At 41.2% G+C, this 22,928-nt stretch overlaps 1 protein-coding gene across 6 annotated transcripts in view; it reads left to right on the forward strand.

The window, feature by feature from the left end:
• The window catches only part of OSBP2 (oxysterol binding protein 2), a 162,328-nt gene that overhangs the window by 100,571 nt on the left and 38,829 nt on the right, over nucleotides 1–22,928 (forward strand). The window lies entirely within an intron of this gene.

The following is a 22,928-nucleotide window of genomic DNA, read 5'->3' on the forward strand; positions in this document are numbered from 1 at the left end:
TAACAGATTAAAGACTCTGAATTGAATTTTGTCTGCAAGCTGACATCAGTTTGTAATGCTGAGTAGTGCAATGTGCTAGGGATCACAAGATAGTTCTTACCCAGGGACCAGTGTAAATAGTTTAACTATTTAACTATTTAACAAGGTCCCTGATGGACCTTGGCTTTCTTATCTATTCCATTGAGGAGATGTTGGTGTGCTTATTGTGCCTATGCAGTGATACAGAAGCACGGAAAACCACTCTGGCCCCTGTTGCTAGGAACTCCTTCGTCCCAGTGAGAAAGAGGTGGATTGTACCATCTAGCAGGGCTGTGGACTGGTTTCTATGTGCAGCTCATAACTTCCAAGAACCTGTAAAGCAGAAATTGTTGCAGAAGCAAAATACCTCCACTTTCCCCTTAATGCCAGCTCAGAAGGAACAGAGTACCTTATCATTCTAAATGGCATGTCCTAGAATCTGGGTCACTTCTGCAATTCCCTGAGCATGTGTGGCTCAGAGCCCTGCCCTCCTTTGCCAGCTGCTCACTCACATTATTTTGAGACTGAGATTGTGATGTGGTTCCAGAGAGGATCAGAATGGAAGTGAAGCTCAGAACATGACAGAAGCAAAGAACATGACAGAAGCAATGCAATCCACAGAGGCAGGACATAAAGTCAGTTATTAGGACTAAACCTTGGCCTAGCCCCAGCATCATCATGATTCCTCTTTTTTTTTTTTTTTTTTTTTTTTTTTTTGCGGTACTGGGGATCGAACTCAGGGCCTTGTGCTTGCGAGCCAAGCACTCTACCAGCTGAGCTATCTCCCCAGCCCTGATTCCTCCTTCTGTAGCCCTCAAGTCTTGCCCCTTTTGCACATTGACTGAACAATTGAACACTTTATAATACCATGAGTCAAGTCCTGGCACATGCAAAGTGCTCCACAAATACTAACTTGTTGTTTTGTTTTTAGCAACTTTATTGAGATATGATTCACATACCATATAATTCACCCATTTAGAGTGTACACATTCCACTATCTTTTACTACATTTATGGGGTTATGCAACCATCATCACATTCAATTTTAGAACATTTTTGTACTTCCTAAAAGAAACCCTTTTAGCAGTCAGTCCGCATTTCTCCCCAACCCATCCCCAACCATAAGCAACCACTGTTCTACTTTCTCTGTCTTCATAGATTTGTTTATCTGGAATATTTCATTCAAATATATAATATGCCACCTTTTGCAATTGACTTCTTTCAATTAGTGTAATGTTTTTATAGCTCGTCCATGCTGCAGCATGTATAAGTTTTTTATTTCTTTTTACTGGTAAAATAATATTTTATTGCATGGAAATACCACTTTTGGATTGTTCTCATTTTGGTGCCATTGTGGAAAATGCTACCGACATTTCATGTGCAAGTCTTTGGGGGTATGCTTTCATTCCTCTTGGGTACATATCTAGAAGTGGGATTGCTGGATTAGGTAAGAACTACCAAACTGCTCTCTAAAGTGGCTGCCCCATTTTATATTGCCACCATTGTGAGCATTGCAGGTTTTCTACATCCTTACCAACACTTACTTTCTGCCGTTTTTAAAATTGGGCATCCTAATGATTGTGAAGTGGCAGTATGTCAGTGTGTTTTTTTTTTATTTTTATTTTTTAGTTGTTAATGCAACTTTATTTTATTTAATTGTATGTGGTACTGAGAATCGAACCCAGTGCTTCTTACATGTTAGGCAAATGCTGTACCACTGAGCTACAACCCCAGCCCCTCAGTGTGGTTTTATTTTTATTTTTATTTTTATTTTATGTTTTTCCAAAGCAACTGTTAGCTGCTGCTTTTTTTTTTTTTATTGTAAACAAATGGGATACATGTTGCCTCTCTGTTTGTACATGGCGCAAAGGCATACCATTTGTGTAATCATAAATCCACATACAGTAATGTTGTTTGATTCATTCTGTTATTTTTTCCCTTCCCCCCACCCCTCCCACCCCTCTTTACCCTCTATACAGTACTTTCTTCCTCCATACTTGCCCCCCTCCCTAACCCTAACTCTAACCCTAACATTAACCCTTCCCTCCCCCCCTTTATGTGTAATCCTCCACTTATTAGCGATATCATTCGTCCCTTGTCTTTTTGAGATTGGCTTATCTCACTTAGCATGATATTCTCCAATTTCATCCATTTGCCTGCAAATGCCATAATTTTGTCATTCTTTATGGCTGAGTAATATTCCATTGTGTATATATACCACAGTTTCTTTATCCACTCATCAATTGAAGGGCATCTAGGTTGGTTCCATAGTCTGGCTATTGTGAATTGAGCAGCTATGAACATTGATGTGGCTGTATCTCTGTAGTATGCTGATTTTAGATCCTTTGGGTATAGGCCAAGGAGTGGGATAGCTGGGTCAAATGGAGGGTCCATTCCAAGTTTTCTAAGGAATCTCCACACTGCTTTCCAGAGTGGCTGCACTAATTTGCAGCCCCACCAGCAATGTATGAGTGTACCTTTCTCCCCACATCCTCGCCAACACCTGTTGCTTGTATTTTTGATAATCGCCATTCTAATTGGGGTAAGATGGAATCTTAGGGTGGTTTTGATTTGCATTTCTCTTATTACTAGAGATGTTGAACGTTTTTTCATATGTTTATTGATTGCTTGTACATCTTCTGTGAAGTGTCTGTTCATTTCCTTAGCCCATTTGTCGATTGGATCAGTGTGGTTTTAATTTGCATTTCTCTAGTGACTAATGATGCCAAGCATTATTTCGTGTGCTTATTGATCATCTATATATCTTCTTTGGAGAAATGTCTATTCAAATCCCACTTTTAAGTGAATAATCTTTCAGTGATATTTAAATGCTAAGTCAACATTCATTTTAGGAGAAAGCTCACTTAATCATGATGGTTTATGCTTTTTGTGCATTGCTAGATTAAATTTGGTAATTCTTCTCTGAGTGTTTTTGTTCCTGAGGAATATTGGTCTATAGCTTTCCTTTTTTGTAATATCATTTTTTGATTTGGGGCCTTGGTAGGATTGATATTTCCTCCATAAATATTTGGTAGAATTTGTCAGCAAAGCCCTTTGAGCCCCAAGTTTTCTTTGTTGTAATGTTCTAGACTATAAAATGAATTGTATTAGTAGACTGCCTAGGTTTCTACTTTTATTTTTTAGTGAGTTTTGGTATTTTTGTATTTCAAGGATTTGTTTATCAAAGTTATTAAATTGTGGACATAAAATTGTTCATGATATTTTTTGTTATCCTTTAAATGTCTGTAAGATCTGTAGTGATGTTCAGTCTTTCATTGCTGATATTAGTAATTTGAGTCATACCATTTTTGTACCTTAATCTGGCTCAAGGTTTATAGATTTTGATATTTTTAAAAATTAAAATTTTGGCTTTATTGATTTTTGTATCTATTTTCTTATATATTCTTTTCAAACATATATACTACAGATACTTTTTTAAAGGCATATTGATCCACAATGGAATATTACTCAGCCATAAAATTGAAATTATGGCATTTGCCAGTAAAAGGATGGAACTAGAGACTATCATACTAAGTGAAATAAACCGATCCCGAAAACCCAAAGGCCAAATGTTCTCTTTGATATTTGGATTGTGACTCACAATAGGTGGGAGTGGGGTGGGAGGAGTGGAGGTTCACTGGATTGGGACGATGGGGAATAGAGGGAATGGAGAAGGGTGGGAATAGGAAAGAGAGTAGAATGAGTTGTTCTATGTTCACATATAAATACACGACCAGTTCAACTCTACATCATATACAACCACAAAAATGGGAAGATAAGCTGGGCATCCTGGCACATACCTGTAAGCCCAGTGGCTCAGGAGGCTGAGGCAGCAGGATCAGGAATTCAAAGCTAGCCTCAGCAAAATGTTGAGTGCCTCTGAGTTCAATCCCTGGTACCAAAAAAAAAAAAAAAATGGGAAGCTATACTCCATGTATGTATGATATGTCAGAATACCTTCTACAGTCATGTATAACTAAAAAGACTAAATTAAGAAAAAAGAAATTGAATAAAAGGCAAATTGAAGTTGGGTATAGTAGACTATAATCTCAACAACTTGGAGGCTAAGGCAGGAGGATCACAAGTTTGAGTTCAGCCCAGTAACCTAGTGACACCCTGTCTCAAAATAAAAAGTATAGAGGCTGGGAATGTAGCTTAGTGGTAGAGAGCCCCTGGTTCAATCCCCAGTATGGCAAAAAAGAAAGAAAAGAAAAAGGGAAATTGAGTCATACTCTACATACTGTTCTGCACCTTGATATTTTTCCACTCGTAGTTTTCTTTCATATCAGTACACAAATGTCCTTTGGATTCTCTTTGTCAGCTGCATAATCTGTCATGTGTGTGTCGCAGTTTAAATAACCAGTCTCTTTTGAAGGACATTTAGGATGTTTCCAGACATTTTGCTATTAAAAACAGTACTGAAATGTACATTTATTTACATCAATACTTAGTCACATGTATATCTGCATGTTTGTAGGATGTACTAGAACTGGATCAGTAGTCATCTATTTTTTCTACATTTTTATTGGTGCATTATAGTTTTATATAATGATGGGATTTGTTGTTACATTTTCATATGTGCATACAACATAACAATATAATTTGGCCACTATCATTCCCCAGCACTCCCTGCTCCCTCTCTGCCTTTTTTTCTTTTTAAATCAACTTTATTAAAGCATAATTTAAATACAACAAAACACTGACTTTAACTGTGGTTTTGAGTTATGATATGTATACATTTATATATATAGCCAAAGTCCTAAATAAGATATAGATATTCTTTTCATCCCAGAATGTTTTCCTCTGCCCCTTTGTAGTCAATTACCCCACACCTAGCCCCAGACAACTACTGATCTTTTTATACTTGTTTAGCTTGTTTTTGAACTTCATACAATTCAAACAATAATAATCTTCTCTTATTCTTTACAATGTTCATCCAAGTTGTGTGGGTATGTAGTACATATTATTTGCTGATTAGTTTTCCATAGTGTGACTATACCATGATCACTCATTCACCAATTCACTGGACATGTATGTTGTTTCCAGTTTGGGTCTGCTATGAGCCATAAAGTTGCTATGAACATTTAAAATGTATGAATTTTGGGGTCTTGGTCTCCACTGGTGCCCCCTCCACAGGTTTGTCCCAAAGAAACTTCTGTTATTGTTTAAAGAAAATAAAATGTATGCATTTTATATATTTTCTCTTAGGTTTAAGAACATATATTTTCTCTTAGGTTTACCTGGAAGTGGAATTGTAGATCGTATTATTAGTGTGTTTGTCTTTATAAGAAGATATCTGTTTTCCAAAGTAATCATGCCATTTTACATCCCCCCACCTATGTGTGAGAGTTCAGTTGCCTCATATTCTGCCAACACTTGCCATTGTTAGTCTGAGGTTAACCACTCCCTGTGGCATGTGATAGTATCTCATTGTGATTTTAATTTTAATATTTCTAATTACTAATTGTGAGAGCCTCTGTTCATGTACTGCTCAGCCATTTGTTTACTTTTTTATTGTAAACAAATGGGATACATGTTTCCATGGGATACATGATATGCTGTTTCGGAGTAACAGCATATCATTTGCATATTCATACATTTACATAGAGTAATGATGTTTGATTCATTCCGTTATTTTTTTCCTTCTCCCCACCTCTCCCACCTCTCTTTTCCCTCTATACAATCCCTCCTTCCTCCATTCTTGCCCCCCTCTCACCCCCTATTATGTATCATCATCCGCTTATCAGTGAGATCATTCGTCTTTTGGATTTTTGAGATTGGCTTATCTCACTTAGCATGATATTCTCCAATTTCATCCATTTGCCTGCAAATGCCATAATTGTATTATTCTTTATAGCTGAGTAATATTCCATCATATATATATATATATATATATATATATATATACCACAGTTTCTTTATCCATTCATTAATTGAAGGGCATCTAGGTTGGTTCCATAGTCTGGCTATTGTGAATTGAGCCGCTATGAACATTGATGTGGCTGTATCTCTGTAGTGTGCTGATTTTAAGTCCTTTGGGTATAGGCCGAGGAGTGGGATAGCTGGGTCAAATGGAGGGTCCATTCCAAGTTTTCTAAGGAATCTCCACACTGCTTTCCAGAGTGGCTGCACTAATTTGCAGTCCCACCAGCAATGTATGAGTGTACCTTTCTCTCCACATCCTCGTCAACACCTGTTGTTTCTTGTATTCTTGATAATCACCATTCTAATTGGGGTGAGATGGAATCTTAGTGTAGTTTTGATTTGCATTTCTCTTATTACTAAAGATGGTGAACATTTTTTCATATGTTTGTTGATTGCTTGTAGATCTTCTTCGGTGAAGTGTCTGTTCATTTCCTTAGCCCATTTGTTGATTGGGTTATTTGTATTCTTGGTGTAGAGTTTTTTGAGTTCTTTATATATTCTAGAAATTAGTGCTGTATCTGAAGTATGAGTGGCAAAGATATTCTCCCACTCTGTAGGCTCTTTCTTCGCATTGCTGGTAGTTTCCTTTGCTGAGAGAAAGCTATTTAGTTTGAATCTATCCCAGTTATTGATTCTTGCTTTTATTTCTTGTGCTATGGGAGTCCTGTTATTTACTTTTGTAAAATATTTTTCAAATATTTTGCATATAGGAGGGTGTTGTTTGCTTACTTTTGAGTTTCTAGAGTTTTTTGTTTTTGTTTTTGGTACCAGGGATTGAACACAGCTGTGTTTAACCACTGAGCCACATCCCCAGTCCTTGTTATTTATTTATTTTATTTTGAGAGCAGGGTTTCATTGAGTTACTTAGGGCCTCACTAAGTTGGAGAAGCTGGTTTTGAAATTGTGATTCTCCTGCCTCAGTCTCCCAGGTCACTGGGATTATAGGTGGGCCCAGCCTTACAGTACTTTATATATTCTGAATACAAGTTGTTGTTTTTTTTTGTCTGTAATATATGTTGGGAAATTTTTCTCCTTATCTACAATTTACCTTTTCATTTTTTAATTATGTCTAAGAACAGATTTTAATTTTGATGAAATGTATTTGTCAGATAGCAGTTTTTTCCTAGATGTTTTATAGTTTTAACTTTTATATTTAGGTTTATGACACATTTTAAATTTATTTTTATGTATGATGTGAGGTAATTGCCAAGGTTATTTTTTTCCATATGGATAGTCAATTGTTTTAAGCACCATTTTTTAAAAGTAAAGCTTCTCCTTCATTGACCTCTTGATACCTTTGTTGAAAATCAGTTGATAACATACGTCCAGGAATATTTCTGAACTCTGTTATGTTCTAGAATAAATCTATATTTATTGACACTGCACTGTCTTGATTATTATAGCTATATAGTAAATCATATTTTTAGGTACTATAAGTCCTCCAACTTTGTTATTATTTTCCAAAACTGTTTTGACTGTCTTTGGTTCTTTGATTTTCTATATAAATTTTAGAATTTTATATAGACTTTTCTATGTAAAATTTAAAATTGGCTTATCAATGACTACAAAACGTTTTTCTGGGATATTAATTTGGATTGTGTTGAATCTATAGATCAATTTGTGGAAAATTGATGTCTTAACAATATTGAGGTTTCTAATCTATGAACATGATATATCTTTATTTAGGTTCTTTTTAATTTCACTTAGCTGTATATTGTCTTGCATGCATTTGGTTAAATTTGCATTTGCTGTTTTTGATACTATTATAAATGGTATAATTTTAAATGCTTTTTCTAGTTCTTCATTACTAGTAGTAGAGAAATATAATTGTTGCGTATTGACTTGTAGTCCTATAATCTTTCTGAATTCGTTTGCTAGATCTTTAAGACTTTCTAGCACAATATGATTCCTGTTGTCTGTAATGAAAGGGATTGGTTTTCTTTTTTCTTTTCCTTTTTTTCTTTCTTGCTTTCTTCCTAACATGTATGCTTTGGGTTTACTTTTCTTGCCTTATTATACCAGTTAAGACCTTGAATGTAAAATTGAATAGAAGTGGTGAGAGCAGACATGCCTGACCCCAATCTTGGGGCAGAGAATTCCATTTTTCATCATTAAGTATGATGATAACTATAGAATCTTCGTAGATGTTTTTATAATAGTGAGAAATTTCCTTCTTTCTAGTTTTCAGGTTTTATCCTGAATGGTATTGAATTTTGCCAAGTAATTTTTTCAGTATTTCTTGCATTTGTTATATTTTTAATTTATACTGTTAATATGAATTACATTAATTTCAAACATTAAACCTTATATTCCTGAGATAAATTCCTCCTTTTTATGATGTAGTATCCTTTTTCAATGAATTCCATTTGCTAATATTTGTATTAAGGAAATCTGCACCTGTATTCATGACAGTTCTTATGCTATAGTTTTCTTTTTTCATAGTATATTTTTGCTTTTGCTATCAGTGTGATACTGGCCTCATAAGATAATTGGAATTGTTTGCCTCTCTCCTATATGTCTGGTAGAATTCACCAGTGCAATGATTTAGACCTGAGTTTTCTTTAAGGGAAAGTTTTTAAATTTTGAATTTGGTTTTCTTATAAGGGCTTATCTTATTTTCTTTTTTCTGTGTCATTTTCTGTAATTTGTTCTTTCAAGAAATTTTCTATTTAATCAAAGGTATTAAAGTTATTGACATAATATATCCTTAATGTCAAAATGATCTATAGCAATGTTCCTTTGTTTTCTTCCCTACTTTCTTTTTTTCTTGTGTGTATGTGGGAGGGTGGTACTGAGAATTGAACCCAGGGCCTCACACATGCTAGGCAAATGCTGTATACCACTGAGCCACATCCCCAACCCTTTTGTAGTTTTATTTTGAGACAGGGTCTCACTAAATTGCCCAGGCTGGTCTTGAATTTGTGATCCTTCTGCCTCAGCCTCCTGAATAGCTTAATTATAGGTTTGTGTCACCATACCCAGCATATTTTATTTCTTGATTTTTATAGCTAATGGTTTACCAGTTCTATTGATATTTTCAAGAAAAATATTTTTATTTGTTCTAATTAGTTACATATGATAGTTACACATCATACATAAATGGAGTATAAATTTTCATTCTCTGGATGTACATGATGTAGGATCACACAGGTGGTGTAGTCATATGTCCACGTAGGGTATTAAGGTCTGATTCGTTCTACTATCCTTCCTGCTCCCATACCCTCTCCCCTCCATTCACTCCCCTCTGCCTAATCCAAAGGCACCTCTATTCTTTCCTAGCCCCACTCCCCTTATTGTGAATTAGCATCCTCATATCAGAGAAAACATTTGGCCTTTAGATTTTGGGGACTGGCTTATTTTGCTTAGCACGATATGCTCCGGCTCCATCCATTTACCAATAAATGCCATAATATCATTCTTTAAGGTGGAGTAATATTCCATTGTATATATATACCACATTTTCTTTATCCATTTATCTGTTGAAGGGCACCTAAGTTGGTTCCACAGTTTAGCAATTGTAAGTTGAGCTGCTATAAACATTGATGTGGCTGCGTCACTGTAGTACGCTGACTTTAAGTTCTTTGGGTATAAACTAAGGAGTGGGATAGCTGGATCAAATGGTGGTTCCATTCCGAGTTTTCTGAGGAATCTCCATACTGCTTTCCATTGTGGTTGTACCAATTTGCAGTCCTACCAACAATGCATGAGTGTACCTTTTCCCCCACATCCTCACCAACATTTATTGTTGCTTATATTCTTGATAATTGCCATTCTGACAGGAGTGAGATGAAATCTTAGAGATTTTATTTGCATTGAAGAAAAACTTTTTAAAAGATTTTATTTTAATTTTTCCATTGTTACTCTGTTTCATTGATTTCTGCTCATTATTTTATTCTGCTCTCTTTAATTATAAATTTGCTTTTTTCTAGCTTTTTAATATGACAATTTAGATTGTTAATTTTAAGGCATTCTTAACATCCAAAATAAGCACTTAAAGCTATGAATTTCCCTCTAAACACAGCTTTATCTGCATCCCACACATTTTTTAAAAAATATTTTCTTAATTGTCAGTAGACCTTTATTTTATTTATGTGGTACTGAGAATTGAACCCAGTGCCTCAACACATGCTAGGCCAGCAGTCTCCCACTGAACTACAGCCCCAGCCCTGCATCCCACATGTTTTCTAACTTCCCTTATGATTTATTATTTGACTCATGATTTTTCAAAGGTGTATTTATATGATATATGTTTGTTTTATCTAGTTGTCTTTTATTTTTATTTATAATTTAATTCTATAGTAGCCAGATAACATGCTTTTTATCATTTTAAATTCAGGACTTGATTTTTGGTCTCTCAAAAATGGTTCATCTTAGTGAAGTTGTGTGTATTTTTGAAAAGAATGTATATTTTGCCATTGTAGGATGTAGAGTTCTATAAGTGTCAGTTTAGTTTAGTTGACAGATAAAGGAGAATTGAAGATACATTTCTTCTGAATAGAAATTCATTTGTTTTGTCTCTGCCTATCAACTGTATTATATTATAATGGATTTTAGCATTTAAACTGGTATATATAATTGTACATTTGTCTCTTCTTTCATTTCTGTTTTGCTTCATGTTCTCTCAAGCTCTGTCATGAGGTACGTGCATATTCAGGAGTTCATGTCATCTTGATGAATTGATTCTTTCATCATTATGAAATGTCCCTCTGTATCTGTGTCCAAAATTTTGGCTATTCTCTGATGCTAATAAGACCATTGAAGCTTTCCTTGTGATTGATGTTTGCTTGTTGTTTCTTCTCCCAATCTTTTACTTTTAACCCATCTGTATTTTTATATTTAAAATATGTTTTGTCATGGAAATCATATGGTTATTTTATCTGTGATGTCATATTTATATTATAGGTAGCATACAGTGAGCCTTGATCTTTTGAAAATTCAGTCTGATAAAGTCTCTGACTTTTAATTAGAGAGTTGACACCATTGTGATTTAAGGTAATCATTGGTATGTTTTACTTTACTTTATTTTTAAATAAGAGACAGGTCTCACTATGTTGTCCAGGCTGCCTATCCTGGGCTCAAGAGCCCCATAAATAACTGGGACACCAGGCATGTAGTACCACATCTGGTTTGACATTCTTGAATATAAATCTACCATTTTGCTATTTGTTTTTTCTCATCTATTTTTTGTTCTTTTTTTCTCTTTTCTTACCATTATATTATTTTTAGTATTTTCTTTATTAGCTCATAACCTATAGAGCACTCTTACTGGTTGCTCTAGGATTTACATTATGCATCTTTAACTATGGCAATCTTCTTGCAAATAGTATTCCATTTTGGCTAAAACATAAGAAATTTACATCAGTGTATTCCATTGCCTCCACTCTGTGCTGTGTCCGATTTTCCTTTTCATGGGTTATAGCCCTGCAATACACTTACTTTCATGATTTAAACAGCCAGTTTATCTTCAAATAAAACTTAAAAGTGGGAAAACTAACGTCTTTCATATTTACTCACATAATTATCTTTTCTAGCCCTCTTTGTTCCTTTGTCTAGATGTGAGTTTCCATTTGGTATTTTTCTTTCAGCTTGAAGAACTCCCTGTAACATTTCTCAGAGTGCAGGTCAGCTAGCACAAATTCTCTCAGGTTTTATTCATCTGAAAATACTTTTCGCTTTAATTTTTCATGGGCTGTATCATTCTAGGGTGTTCTTCCTTTCTTTCAGTGGTATAGAATGACTATTACTTTGTTTTCTGGTTTAAATGACCTGTATCCCTGGCATATTCCTTCACAGGATCCCAGTAGCCAAATCCCAGAACCAAAGCTTCCCCCAAATGACCACAAGCAGGAACTTTGCCTCACAGAACCTCACCACCTGTATTAGTCTGTTTTATGTTACTATAATAAAATAACTGAGGCCAGGCTCTTTATTCATAAGAGAGGCTAATTTAGCTCACATTTTTGGAGGCTGAAAGTCTGAGATCAGGTAGCCCCATCTGTTAAGCCTCTGGTGAGGGGTTCTTGACAAGATGGCATCACAATGGCAGGGCATCTAGAAGAGATCACATAGTGAGACAGGAAGCAAGAAGGATTCAAGGCAGGCTTGCTATTTTTATAACAACTCACTCTCTTGGGATATGCCTAATGACTCAATCACCTACCACGAGGCCACCTTCTTAAAGACTCCATTACTTCTCAACTTTGCTACCCTGGGGACCAGGTTCAGCACATGAACCTTTGGGGAACCAATTCAAACTTTATTGAAATCATAACATTACTCTTGACATTGAAGAGGACCAGAAATAGAGCCCACAATACAGGAGTATAGTGACCCTAAGGGGACTGTCTAGCAGAGTACTTAGTAGATGGTAAAGTGTCTATATTATTTTTAGTATTAAAAATAATGTTTTTGAATGGCGGCTGCTGCTGCCTTAGATACCTGCTGTAAGAAAAGGAGCCTTGGGCTGGGGATGTAGCTGAGTGGTAGTTCATCTACCTAGCACGCACAAGCCCTCAACTCAGTCCCTAACAACACAAAAAAGTGGAAGAGCTTTTTTAGGCCACAGTCATTCTGAGGTTCCAAGGCCCTGTGGTCCTAAATGACCTTCGATATTTCTTAATATCAGCCCTTCAAAGGTGTTAGAGCCCCCTCTCCAACCAAATGTTCCATCAACCCCCATCTTTTCCAGCCATGGTGGAAAAGGGGACCTATTTAAGGGGAGTCCCATCCAAATCACCATGAAGTCAGTCTGAGTTGGGTCTTAGGTAGAAACTTGGCCTAAAGATGTTGGCTGTCTGCAGAATGGTTGTAATTCAAGCCTACCTTGCTGTGGGGTTTTGGGTCTCGCTGGATCATATTCTGACATGCTCACAGACTGCTCAGTAGGTGTGTCACTGAATGCATACAGGTTTTTTCCTCGGTCCCACAGCCTATTGTGAGGAGTCCCTGGGCAGTTGAGGGGAATGGTCCACCTTCTGGGGACCTGGCATAGTGCTTGAGTTTTGAAGAACATCCGGTGGGCTCGGGAAGTAGCTGCTAAGGAGTGCAGTGCCCAGAACTGGAGTAGAAAGTCCACTGGCATAGCCCTCAGTGAGCAAGTGTGTCTCCTCTCAGGCTTTGCACTCAAATAAGGTTCTTCCTTCCCCACCCTCCATTTCTGCCACTTTTCCCTCCCCTGGCCGACCTTGGCCCAATCGTCCACCATGTTTCCACCCAGAAGGTTCCTTGAGTTGGTATGTCCTGTCTAGGCACCAACTCCCAGTCACTAGGACTTAGCAGTTGGAAATGAACCTCCTCTTCATTTTTTGTTTATTTGTTTAAAGTAACAATTAGTCACCTTTAGTTTCTTGACAAATCCCATCACCTCTTGGAATTTCTAATTTTTGGTTTCTTTTAGAAAATAAAAAAACAGTATATTAATTTATAGTAAAAAAAAAAATTAACTGCAAAGAACCCAGAGAATGAAGCTCACTGGCCCATAGGAAGAAATTATCCTCCACAGGTAGCTGGGTAAGCAGGTGGTCTGAGCTAGGGGCCCTCCAGAAGACTGGAGGTTATGTCCTTTATCCTCATTTCTTGGGGACAAGAGCTGGCTAGAATCCCACTTCATTTGTCTTTGGCTATGTTCCTCTTATGTAATTGCCTGCCTGAATGTGGGCTTTTCTGGGCCCTCATTATTTTGAGATTGATTTTCCTCCTTTGCAAAAACTGCTTGGATAGCTTTTTACCAAACTGAGCCTTGGAAGCCACCTGCCTACAGCAGTTGTTGCACAGATCCTCCTAGCAGGGACCCATTGTGCTGTGGGTGGTGACTACCCATCCTTAGTCCAGCAGGTGCATGCTTGGAAGAGGTGGGTAAGGGGACGCAATGCTGGAGCTAGGGGGATGTGCCTAAGTGAGCCTGGCCAGGGTCTGGTTCATGGAGGAGTGTGGATATGCCCCACAGGTCTCCACCTTTTACTAGAGCAAACATCAAGGCCCAAAGCAGAGAAGACCCCTACATAGTCACACAGCCTGTTATGTGGTATACAAACTGACACCTAAGCTGAGGACCTGCCCAGCCAGTGGTCTTCTCACTAACCTGAGAATGTAGAAAATATAAAAGAAAGATGTAAAGTGAAATAGGCTTCAGTTTCAGGTATGGCCTTGGCCTAGCTGACCCTTAGCAGCAGCTTTCCCAATCAATTCCAGGCCAGGGCTCACAGCCTTCAGCAGCTTGAGAGTGCCTTTGACTTCCTAGGTCAGTGGGTCATCAGGGAGAACTGTCCACCATTCCTTGGTGTCCTCCAGGAAGACTTTCAGATGCCTACAAATAAAAGGACACAAGCCAGGTCTCCAACTGCATGGTCAGTGACCCAGAAGTAGGCAGGGAATGAAGCGGGCTTTGGAGGAGCCCAGAGAAGCTACCCCAGAAATCCCACCCTGGCCCCATTCTCAGAGCCTCACACTGTGGTCACTTTAACCACAATTCTTCATGTTCACTTATCTGGTGTTACCATTAGAAATGACCCTTCTGTTACTGAAAGTTCGGTCCTTGACCCCAATGCCGTCAAAAAGTGAGGACAAGATTTTGAGAAAAAGGAAAAAGAAGGCTTATTGCTTTGCTAACAAAGGAGAAACATAGGGGACTCCTGCCCCAAAGGCTGTGAATCTGCACATCAAGGATTCAGGGGGCTTTTCGAGAGTCTCCTCAAAGGTACATTACATTCCAGGTGTGTCTTGTTGGGGTTACAATTCCCTTGTAGACTTGGGAAGTAGCTGTTTCTTAGGTCTTCTGGCATCATTCCCGAAGTCTGAATTACTTTATTCCTGTGGTGTTTGCTCAAGGACAGATAACTTAGCATAGGATAAGAAGGGTAATCTTGCTTCCCCTAGGGTTAGGAAGGGGGAGAGGGAAAACAGAAAGAGAAAAACAATCATGTCAGCTTTGAAATAAGTGACAGAACAACAAGGGTTATATCCAAAGCATGAAGTGGACCTCTGTTGTGCTCCCTAGGTGACTTCAGGTGTCCCTCACCCTACTTGGTCCTCAGCCCTGCAAGTCTGTCTGGTCAGGGCTCAGGCACTCATATTAACCTGGCTCCAGGTATGCACAGCTTTTCAAGGCCCCAGAAAGCTCTCTTATTCAGGTGTTCTGTGGGAATCAGAATGAGGGAAGCTGTGTTGTGCAGCTTGTTAGAGCACGCAGGAAGAGTCTTCAGCATGGACATATTGGCCAAAGTTATCTCAGGGAAATTTGCCAGAGGTGATTGTTTTGCTACTTTTTGCTGTTGTTTTCTCTACAGAGCTTTTTTATTTGTATTCCTTGAATATGGGACGATTTTATAACCAGTTGATAACACCTGATCTCACAGCTCCTCCTTGTAGGCCAGGTACTGTGTAAACAGGCACTAACCCATTTTACAGATGAAAAATTAAAGGTTAAAATGTAAAGTAACTGCAAGATCACAGGGGTGAGGAAGGGAAGGGCCTGTCAGCGAATGTGAATGGGAACATTCCCAGGACCCCCAACTTAACACACTACAGCTGGAAGAGGCAGGGGTGCGGGGTAGGCAGAGGTTTGCACCGTGGGAAAGAGAATCTTTTCAAGAACTAAATAGGTCTATTCTCCAGGGGCAAATTATGGGGTAAATCACAGTGCAATCAGGTTGTGATTCACTTCATTTTTTAATCCTTCTATTAGCTTAAGAGGCAGGGGTGGCACCAAGGAAAGCCCTAAGCCTGGACTCTTCTAACCCCAAAGCTAATACTCATCACTCAAACCTGAGCGCCACCTTGTGGTTGATGAAGCACTTTCCCAGCCTGTTACCATTAGTCATCCATTCATTCAGCAAGCTCCTATTTAACACCTCCCATGTGCCTGGCTCTGGGGTATGGAGATCCATTGGGCAGATGCAGTTCCTGCCCCTTCAGGGCCCTGTGGCTCCTAGTAGCAGAGTTCCAGCCCCCACCTCTGCTCACCCTCCATCACTGATACCTAGCGGCAGCCGCAGGTGGAAAACTCTTTGGTTGATTGTGTGGGCATCAGATGTTTTCCAAGGATAAGTAGTCAGGGCTGTCCTCAGGCCAGGAAAATGTAAACTAGTAGTTTCCAGTGACCTGCTCAACAATACTGATGCCACCTGAGAGAAATCAGTGGGTTCTCACGTGTGGGTTGCTAAATACTTGTTTTAGATTTTAATTCCACTTGCTTTCGCCTCAAGATAGGTCTTGGCATTACATCAAACGAAACTCTTACATAGGTGGGTATCCTTACTGTCCATTAAAGTGTCCTTGTCACTGGTCAGGGAGGCCTGACTCCACGACTCTCAGACAAGGCACCTTATCCAGTGTGTGGGCCGAGTCTATCAGTAGAGTCAGTGGTTTCAAAGAAGCTATGCTCAGAGTTGGGCCAGCAATGGCACCTCCCCTCATGCCAATGTGGGCAGAAAGAAGCCCTCCTAGCCAGGCATGGTGGCACACACTTGTAATCCCAGCCACTTGGGAGTCTGAGGCAGAATAATCACAAGTTCAAGGACAGCCTGGGTAACTTAGTGAGACATCCTGCCATGGCCCAAAGAAGAGCTGGTGCCATATGGAGGCCATAACCCATAACCAGATGGGACAATGGAGCAGGTGTTCATGTGTAACCACAGGGACTGGGCAAAGGCTTAGAAGCTAATAAATGAAATTTGTTTTATGTGGACAAAGGCTAGACTTCCGTGTGGAAAGAAGGAAGTAGTTTAATTCTGAAATGTTAGGATAATGGAAGAATATTTTCCTTTTATTTGGTTTCCCAGGAGGCAGCACAGAGAAGAGGGAGCCCTAGAAGCCAGAATGCCTGGAAACCCACTTAACTTCCCCTCACTTCTCCTCAGCCTTGGTTTCCTCATCTGCACGGCTGGGAGGTGGTACATGGAGCCATAGGGGACAAATATGCAGCAACATGTGGCTAGAAAGTGGTATTACAGGTGTCAACACAGGCAGGACCTTAAATAGTATCTAACCCAGTGGTTCTTGTCCTGGCCAGCACAAAATCTCCTGCAGAAATTGCTTAAAAATATGGATGCCCTTCCCACCCCCTAGTCCCTAGGCAGTCCTCTGGACCAGGAGACTGAGCCTGCAGGCAGGAGTTTCTGATTAGATTACAGAACAGGTGGGTAACAGGTGGATGGACTGGTTGAGGGTTAGAAGCTGACCATATAGGCTGGTGCAGAGCTGAGGCAGGCCCTGGAAGAGGTTCACTGTTGTCTAGAAACCAACCAGTCTGGGAGGCTAGTGCCTCTGGGAGGTGTCCACTGTGCTAGGACACAGGTAGGTTCCTGGTCTCAACCCGGTGGATTGAATATCCTCACTGGGTCAGAGGAAGGGCAGGAACCCAAGTGCTTCAGGTTCCAGCCCCTCCTTGCCCATTACCTGGGATCAGGGGAGAAGCAGAGCAGCTTGCCTGACTCAGTCCACACAAAGGAACTGGGCTGCAGCATCATGGCCAGCTTCCCAGGCACAGCTGGCACAGTGTCTGTCCCTGCTGCATCTGCCTTAGGTTGGGCTGGGACAACCCTGCCAAAGTCCTGGCCTGACTGCCTTCTCTTCACCTTGCAGTGAGGCTCAAACCTGGATGTGGGAGGGTGGAGCCTAGATGGCCGGAAAAGTTTCAACTTCCCACAGTGCTGTGACCAGGATGAGCCCCTCTGTTCCTTCAGGGAGACCCCATGGAAACCCTGTTGAGGGTGGACTGGAATCTCTGTTGGCCAGAGAGGCCGTGGGTGGCAGATTGTCATCAGCGTCACAGCAGATGCCATAAATGGAGCACATGCCTCTATTTTTATGCTCCATCTCTGTGCCTGTGTTTACTTCCCTGGAGGTGGGCCCAGCTGCTCAGGGCATCCATTATCCTGAGGACAACCAAGGACAGTGTGCAGTTCCAGGTCATGGCCTTCTGCTAAGGAGGGAGGTACTCTTGCTCCATGAGCATCCTATCTTTCACTTTTATGGCCATAATTTTCACCCTTAAATTTGCTCATGGCTTTGACACGTGCTCTGGCTCCCTCCAGTGAGAGGGCCAGAGGAAGGAGGCAAGTTCCTTTGTCCTGCAAGATTTGCACTCCATGATCTCTATCTAGCCCAGAGGTCTCAGGGAGCATTTTTCCTTGGAAAGATAAGAGATTTAGCTTGATACTATCTTTCAGGTTCCTGTTTATCAGATGAAGTTTCTATCCCTGCTTGTGAAATGGACACAAAGTCTGACTATTATATGGCAGGCCCAGGAGCCCCAGCTGTTGGGCCCCACCTCAGACTTGGTAATAGATGTGAGGGTGCCTCTCCTGCACCCCTCTTCTGGAGAAGTCGTGAGATAGCCTGGATGTGGTCTCACCAGTTTCCCACAATGCCCTCAGCACACCCTGTGTCTGTCACCAGTGGGAAAAAAGAGGGATGACCCACAAAGAATGCTCAAGGATTAATTAAGACCACAGTGGAGCCCTGACCGGTTTTTTCCATCTACCTGCAAAGGTTGTTCAATTCATTATTTATCATTATCTGATTTTCCATCAGATTAGGTCCCATACCCCTTCTAGTGTCCTCGGGGCTGAGCAGCTAAGAGCCTTCTGTCCCTTGCCTCCTTTAGGGGAGGGACATCATTCATTCAGTTTCCTAAAATGTGTTTTGATTATTTTTTAAGTCACCAATACCCCGCCTTTTTATTCAGAACCTCATGCAGGGCTAGTGTTCCCACAGGGCCCCCTCTGGGGAAGGCAGACCTTTTATTATTCCAGTCCGAGGAGTGGGCAGTGCCTCAGAGGGTCTGTGCCTTTCCCTGGGCCCTTGGTGGCCCCCTGTCACATCTGAGGCCTCATGCTCTGCTGGCTCCCTGCTTTCCTCTCTCACTACTGCTGCACGTGTGCTCGCCCATCCCAACTCTGTTGGAGGCTGCCATCTCCTTCCTGTCCTTACAGCAACATCTTCCTCCTGTGCCACCTGCCATCTCAGAGTTCTACCCCCAGCCTAAAGTCATCTGGCTCCTACTTCTGGCTCTGTCTAAGCCCATCCTCTGCCCTGTCAATAGTCTTAGGATCCCTGTTCTCTTGAAAGTTCCTAGAGAACCTCTCAGGCTTCCTCTCTCACTGTCTGAGTAGGGTGGAGCATCGGTAGCTATATCTTGGGTGAGATGGGACCTCCTTGAGGGCAGGGGACCTGAAGGCCAGAGTTAACCCTGAGCAGGATTCACCTCCCTCCCATCTACCCACTCTTGCCATGTTGGAGAACACGAGCAGGGGCCTCCAGGGCCATGGGAATGGCAGGTGCTACCAGGCTCTGTAATAATCACACACCAATCCCAACTCTGCTACTCAGAAGCCTTGGGTCTTGGGCTCACATCTTAAATCTCCACACTACCCTTGCCTCTCCGTGGGTAATACTTATGGAAAACTGTGTAATGCATGGAATTGGTGTAACATATGGAAGCACAGGGGAGGCAGCCACTGAGCAACTGGGTTATTCATCGTCAATACAGTGAAGTCATTTGACATCGTCTTGGACTCCCACCTCAAGGCGTTCCTGTCTCCATTATCAGCATCCAGCTGATTGGATTCTGTGATCAATCCTGGGCAGCTTAACAAACCTCCCAAAATCTAAATTAAAGTCACCAAAGCTGCTGTAATCGAATGTTGGAGGCACTAACAATGCAGATTGGATTTGGCTGTTTTCTGCCAAGGATGCAGCGCTCTCGCATTTTCTCCCTTGAAACCAACACCCACTGCATTTGCTTCTCTGCAGAGGCCCATGGTGGGGTGTCTCTTTGCACAGCCAGACTGGGGAAAAACAGGATGCACACCCTGCTCAAAGTCCATAGCACTCTGGGTGAAATGAGCACCTGCTGCTGGAGCCCTATGATGGGAGCTCTGGAGACAAGTGGCTGTTCAGAGAACAAGACCATGGACTGGAAAGCTGCCACGGCTCAAGGACAAAGACTTGCCCCTTCCCTGCCTTGCATGTTTAGATTCAATTCTGCAGAGAGGGACAGTGTCTGTCCCATCTATCCATGTTATTGACCCAGAGGAGCATAGCTGGCAAGGGCTGATCCTGCTGGTGACTAGCCTTGGCCCTGCGTGTAGTGGCCCTCATGCTGCTCTGACTCAGGAACCCTATCATGGTAGTAAGCGGGAGGAGGGCAAGGCTTTTCTTTTCCCACAAAGACCCTGCCCAGGTTCTGGGCATGCATGACGAGTAAGTAATGAACTTTGTCCCCAAAGAAGCCACCACATTCTTTTAAATATTTGGAAGCCATAAATATTACTCCATTTGGCCAGAGACAGGTGGAAGAGACCAGAAAAGAAATCTCAGCAATGGAGTACACTATGGCAGTGCAGAAGTGAGAAAATGCTTGAGTATGCAATGAGCCTGTGGGGTCTCCCCATGTGGCATCAGGACCAGCTGAAGAGCCAAGAAGGAGAAAGGACCTGGAACTGCTGTGAGCACTGTGCCAGGGCTTTCTGGGCACAGGGGAAGTGGGAATCCCCACCTTGTTGACACCCTGTGATGGATGAGCAGTCCTGTGCCTCTGCCAGAACCCCTCTCAGTGGCACACCCTAAAAACTTCTCCAGTTCATTGCTGGGTGTGAATGCATGGGAGACATGACCTGAGGCCCATTCTCATTTCCAGCCACTGTGTGTGTGTGACAGGGGGTCCCAACTGGTTATACTGCACTTTGACCCCAAGAAGCTTGTGGACAGGTGAGGACAGAGCTGGACTTCCTACAGTGAAATAAACAAGAGGCAGTGCAAATCAGGGTGGCCATAGAGCTTCTGCATGTCATCTCCCCCTCCTACACCCCCCAAAACCAACCTGTACAGCCTTTTGGTTTCTTGGTTTTAAAAAACTGCCCACAACAAGGCATTGCCACTGAGAAATTTGATCCATTTTCTTCCAAAGATGAAAAAAAGCTCTGTTTCTAAAAATAGCCCACCTGGCCCCACTGTTACCATGGCAACTCATCTTTCCTAGGTGCCTCCTAAGGAAAGATGCCCAGGGGGGTTCCTCAGCTAGACCAGGTCATTAAACGGGCTAAGAAGAGACCTGGGTGTGATGGGGGAGTACAATAAACAGGGGCTCCTTCTGGTTCTGACCTCTGATTTGAAGTAAACTTCGTGGCAGTTCTGTGCAAATGTGAACTGTGCCTTTGCAAGGTGACCGAGGGCTCAGTGGGCCAGAGACCTGGGTTCTGACTTATATTACATCCCAGTGCTACCCAGTTTGGGTGCTTAATATCCTCCCTATGGGGATTCATATTCCCAGCATAGTGAGGATTAAGGTACACTTAATCCAGGTCATGTAGAGTCATGTAGGACCACCAGGCTCTGCCCAGGCCACCACCTCCCCTGCACACGGATCCTGACCAGAATGGTGTATGTGCACCAGGCTTTCCAGGAAGTCCAGAAGGACTTGTGAGATCTTTGTGCCCAAAAAGGAGTCTCAGTGGTCAACTAGAGCATGCAGACACGGCTCCCTAAGACAGTGACTCAAACCTTAATTACTAGCCATAGAGTAAGTTTAAGCACAAAATGATGGATACAGACCTCAACAGATTCAGAGAAGCTGTTAATTTATTCACAGACTTGGCACCATAGGGGCTCATTTCCTGGATGCAAAAATAGTGTTGGTTACAGAGGGGATTTTCATTTTATAGGGTACAATGAGAGTGGTTAATCATTAGAAACTGTGGACATGTATTCAGACAGTCAAGGGCTAGTTGTGCAGGTTAAAACTTTAACTCAAGAAGGCAGTTATAAAAAGCTTGAAACTCATTGTTACCTGAAGAGATAAAGGAGTCTAGATCCCAAGGGAATGAGTACTCACATCCCACCCATTGCTTTTCTTTCTCTGGGATTCATGTTTCACAGTTTCAATATTTGCTGTGTCTACATTTAGGACTTGTAATTTGTAATGGGGTAAGGTCAAAGTCCAGAGTCCAGCGTTCAGAATCCACCCCCTTGCTTCAGGGCCCATTGTTATTAGGAAAGGACTTACTGGGAGGTTAATGCTTGGCTAGTTTCCCCCCTCCCTCCTCCAGAGCTGCACTACTTTTCTTTGGGGCTTATCTTGTAGGAATATTATTTTCCATGACCCTTCATTAAGAATTTGACAGGTGTTCAGCTCAGCCACAGCAACTCCATGTGGTGGCCAGATAATGGCTCCCAAAAATGTCCATTTCCAAATTCCAGGGACTTTGCAGATATGATAAAGTTATGGATCTTGAGATGTGGGTGATTATTCAAGTGTGCTCAATATAATCATGAGGGTCCCTCTAAAAGTCAGGAGGGGCAGAGAGATTAGAAGATGCTACTCTGCTGGCTTTAAAGAAGGAGGAAGGGGCCTCCAGCCAAGGAATGAGGGTAGCCTCCAGAAGCTAAAAAAAGGTGAGCATTCTCTCCTAGAGCTTTCAGAAGGGGTACAACCTGCCACAACCTTGATTTTAGGACTTCTGACTTCTAGAACTATAAGATAATAAAAGTATTGTTTTAAGACATTGTATTAATTTCCTAGGGCTACCCTAACATAGTAAATTACCCAAACTGGTGTCTTAAAACAACAGGAATTTATTCTCTTGCAGTTCTGGAGGCCACATGCCTAAAATCAAGCTGGCTCATGCCTTTCTCTTGGATTCTGATGTTGGCAGAAATCCTTAGTATTCCTTGGCTTGTGGACATATCACTTCAATCTCTGTCTCTATCCCTCTGTCTTCTTATAAGGACAGCAGTCACATTGGATTAAGGGGCCATAGTATTCCAGTATGACTTCACCTTAACTAATTGCATTTGCATCAGCCCCTCCAAATAAGGTCACATTCTGAAGTTCTAGGAAGGTTGTGAATTTGATCACAGTCAGCCCTGTATAGACTCTATGGGTTGCAATACTCATACCCAACAGAAGCTTCCCATGGATGGAAGTCACTGCCACACACTGATAGCCCCACCAAAATTATCAGAGAAGTCATGACCACTGCCTTGTAA

The sequence above is a fragment of the Sciurus vulgaris genome (assembly GCF_902686455.1).
Source record: "Sciurus vulgaris genome assembly, chromosome: 8".
Lineage (NCBI taxonomy): Eukaryota > Metazoa > Chordata > Mammalia > Rodentia > Sciuridae > Sciurus > Sciurus vulgaris.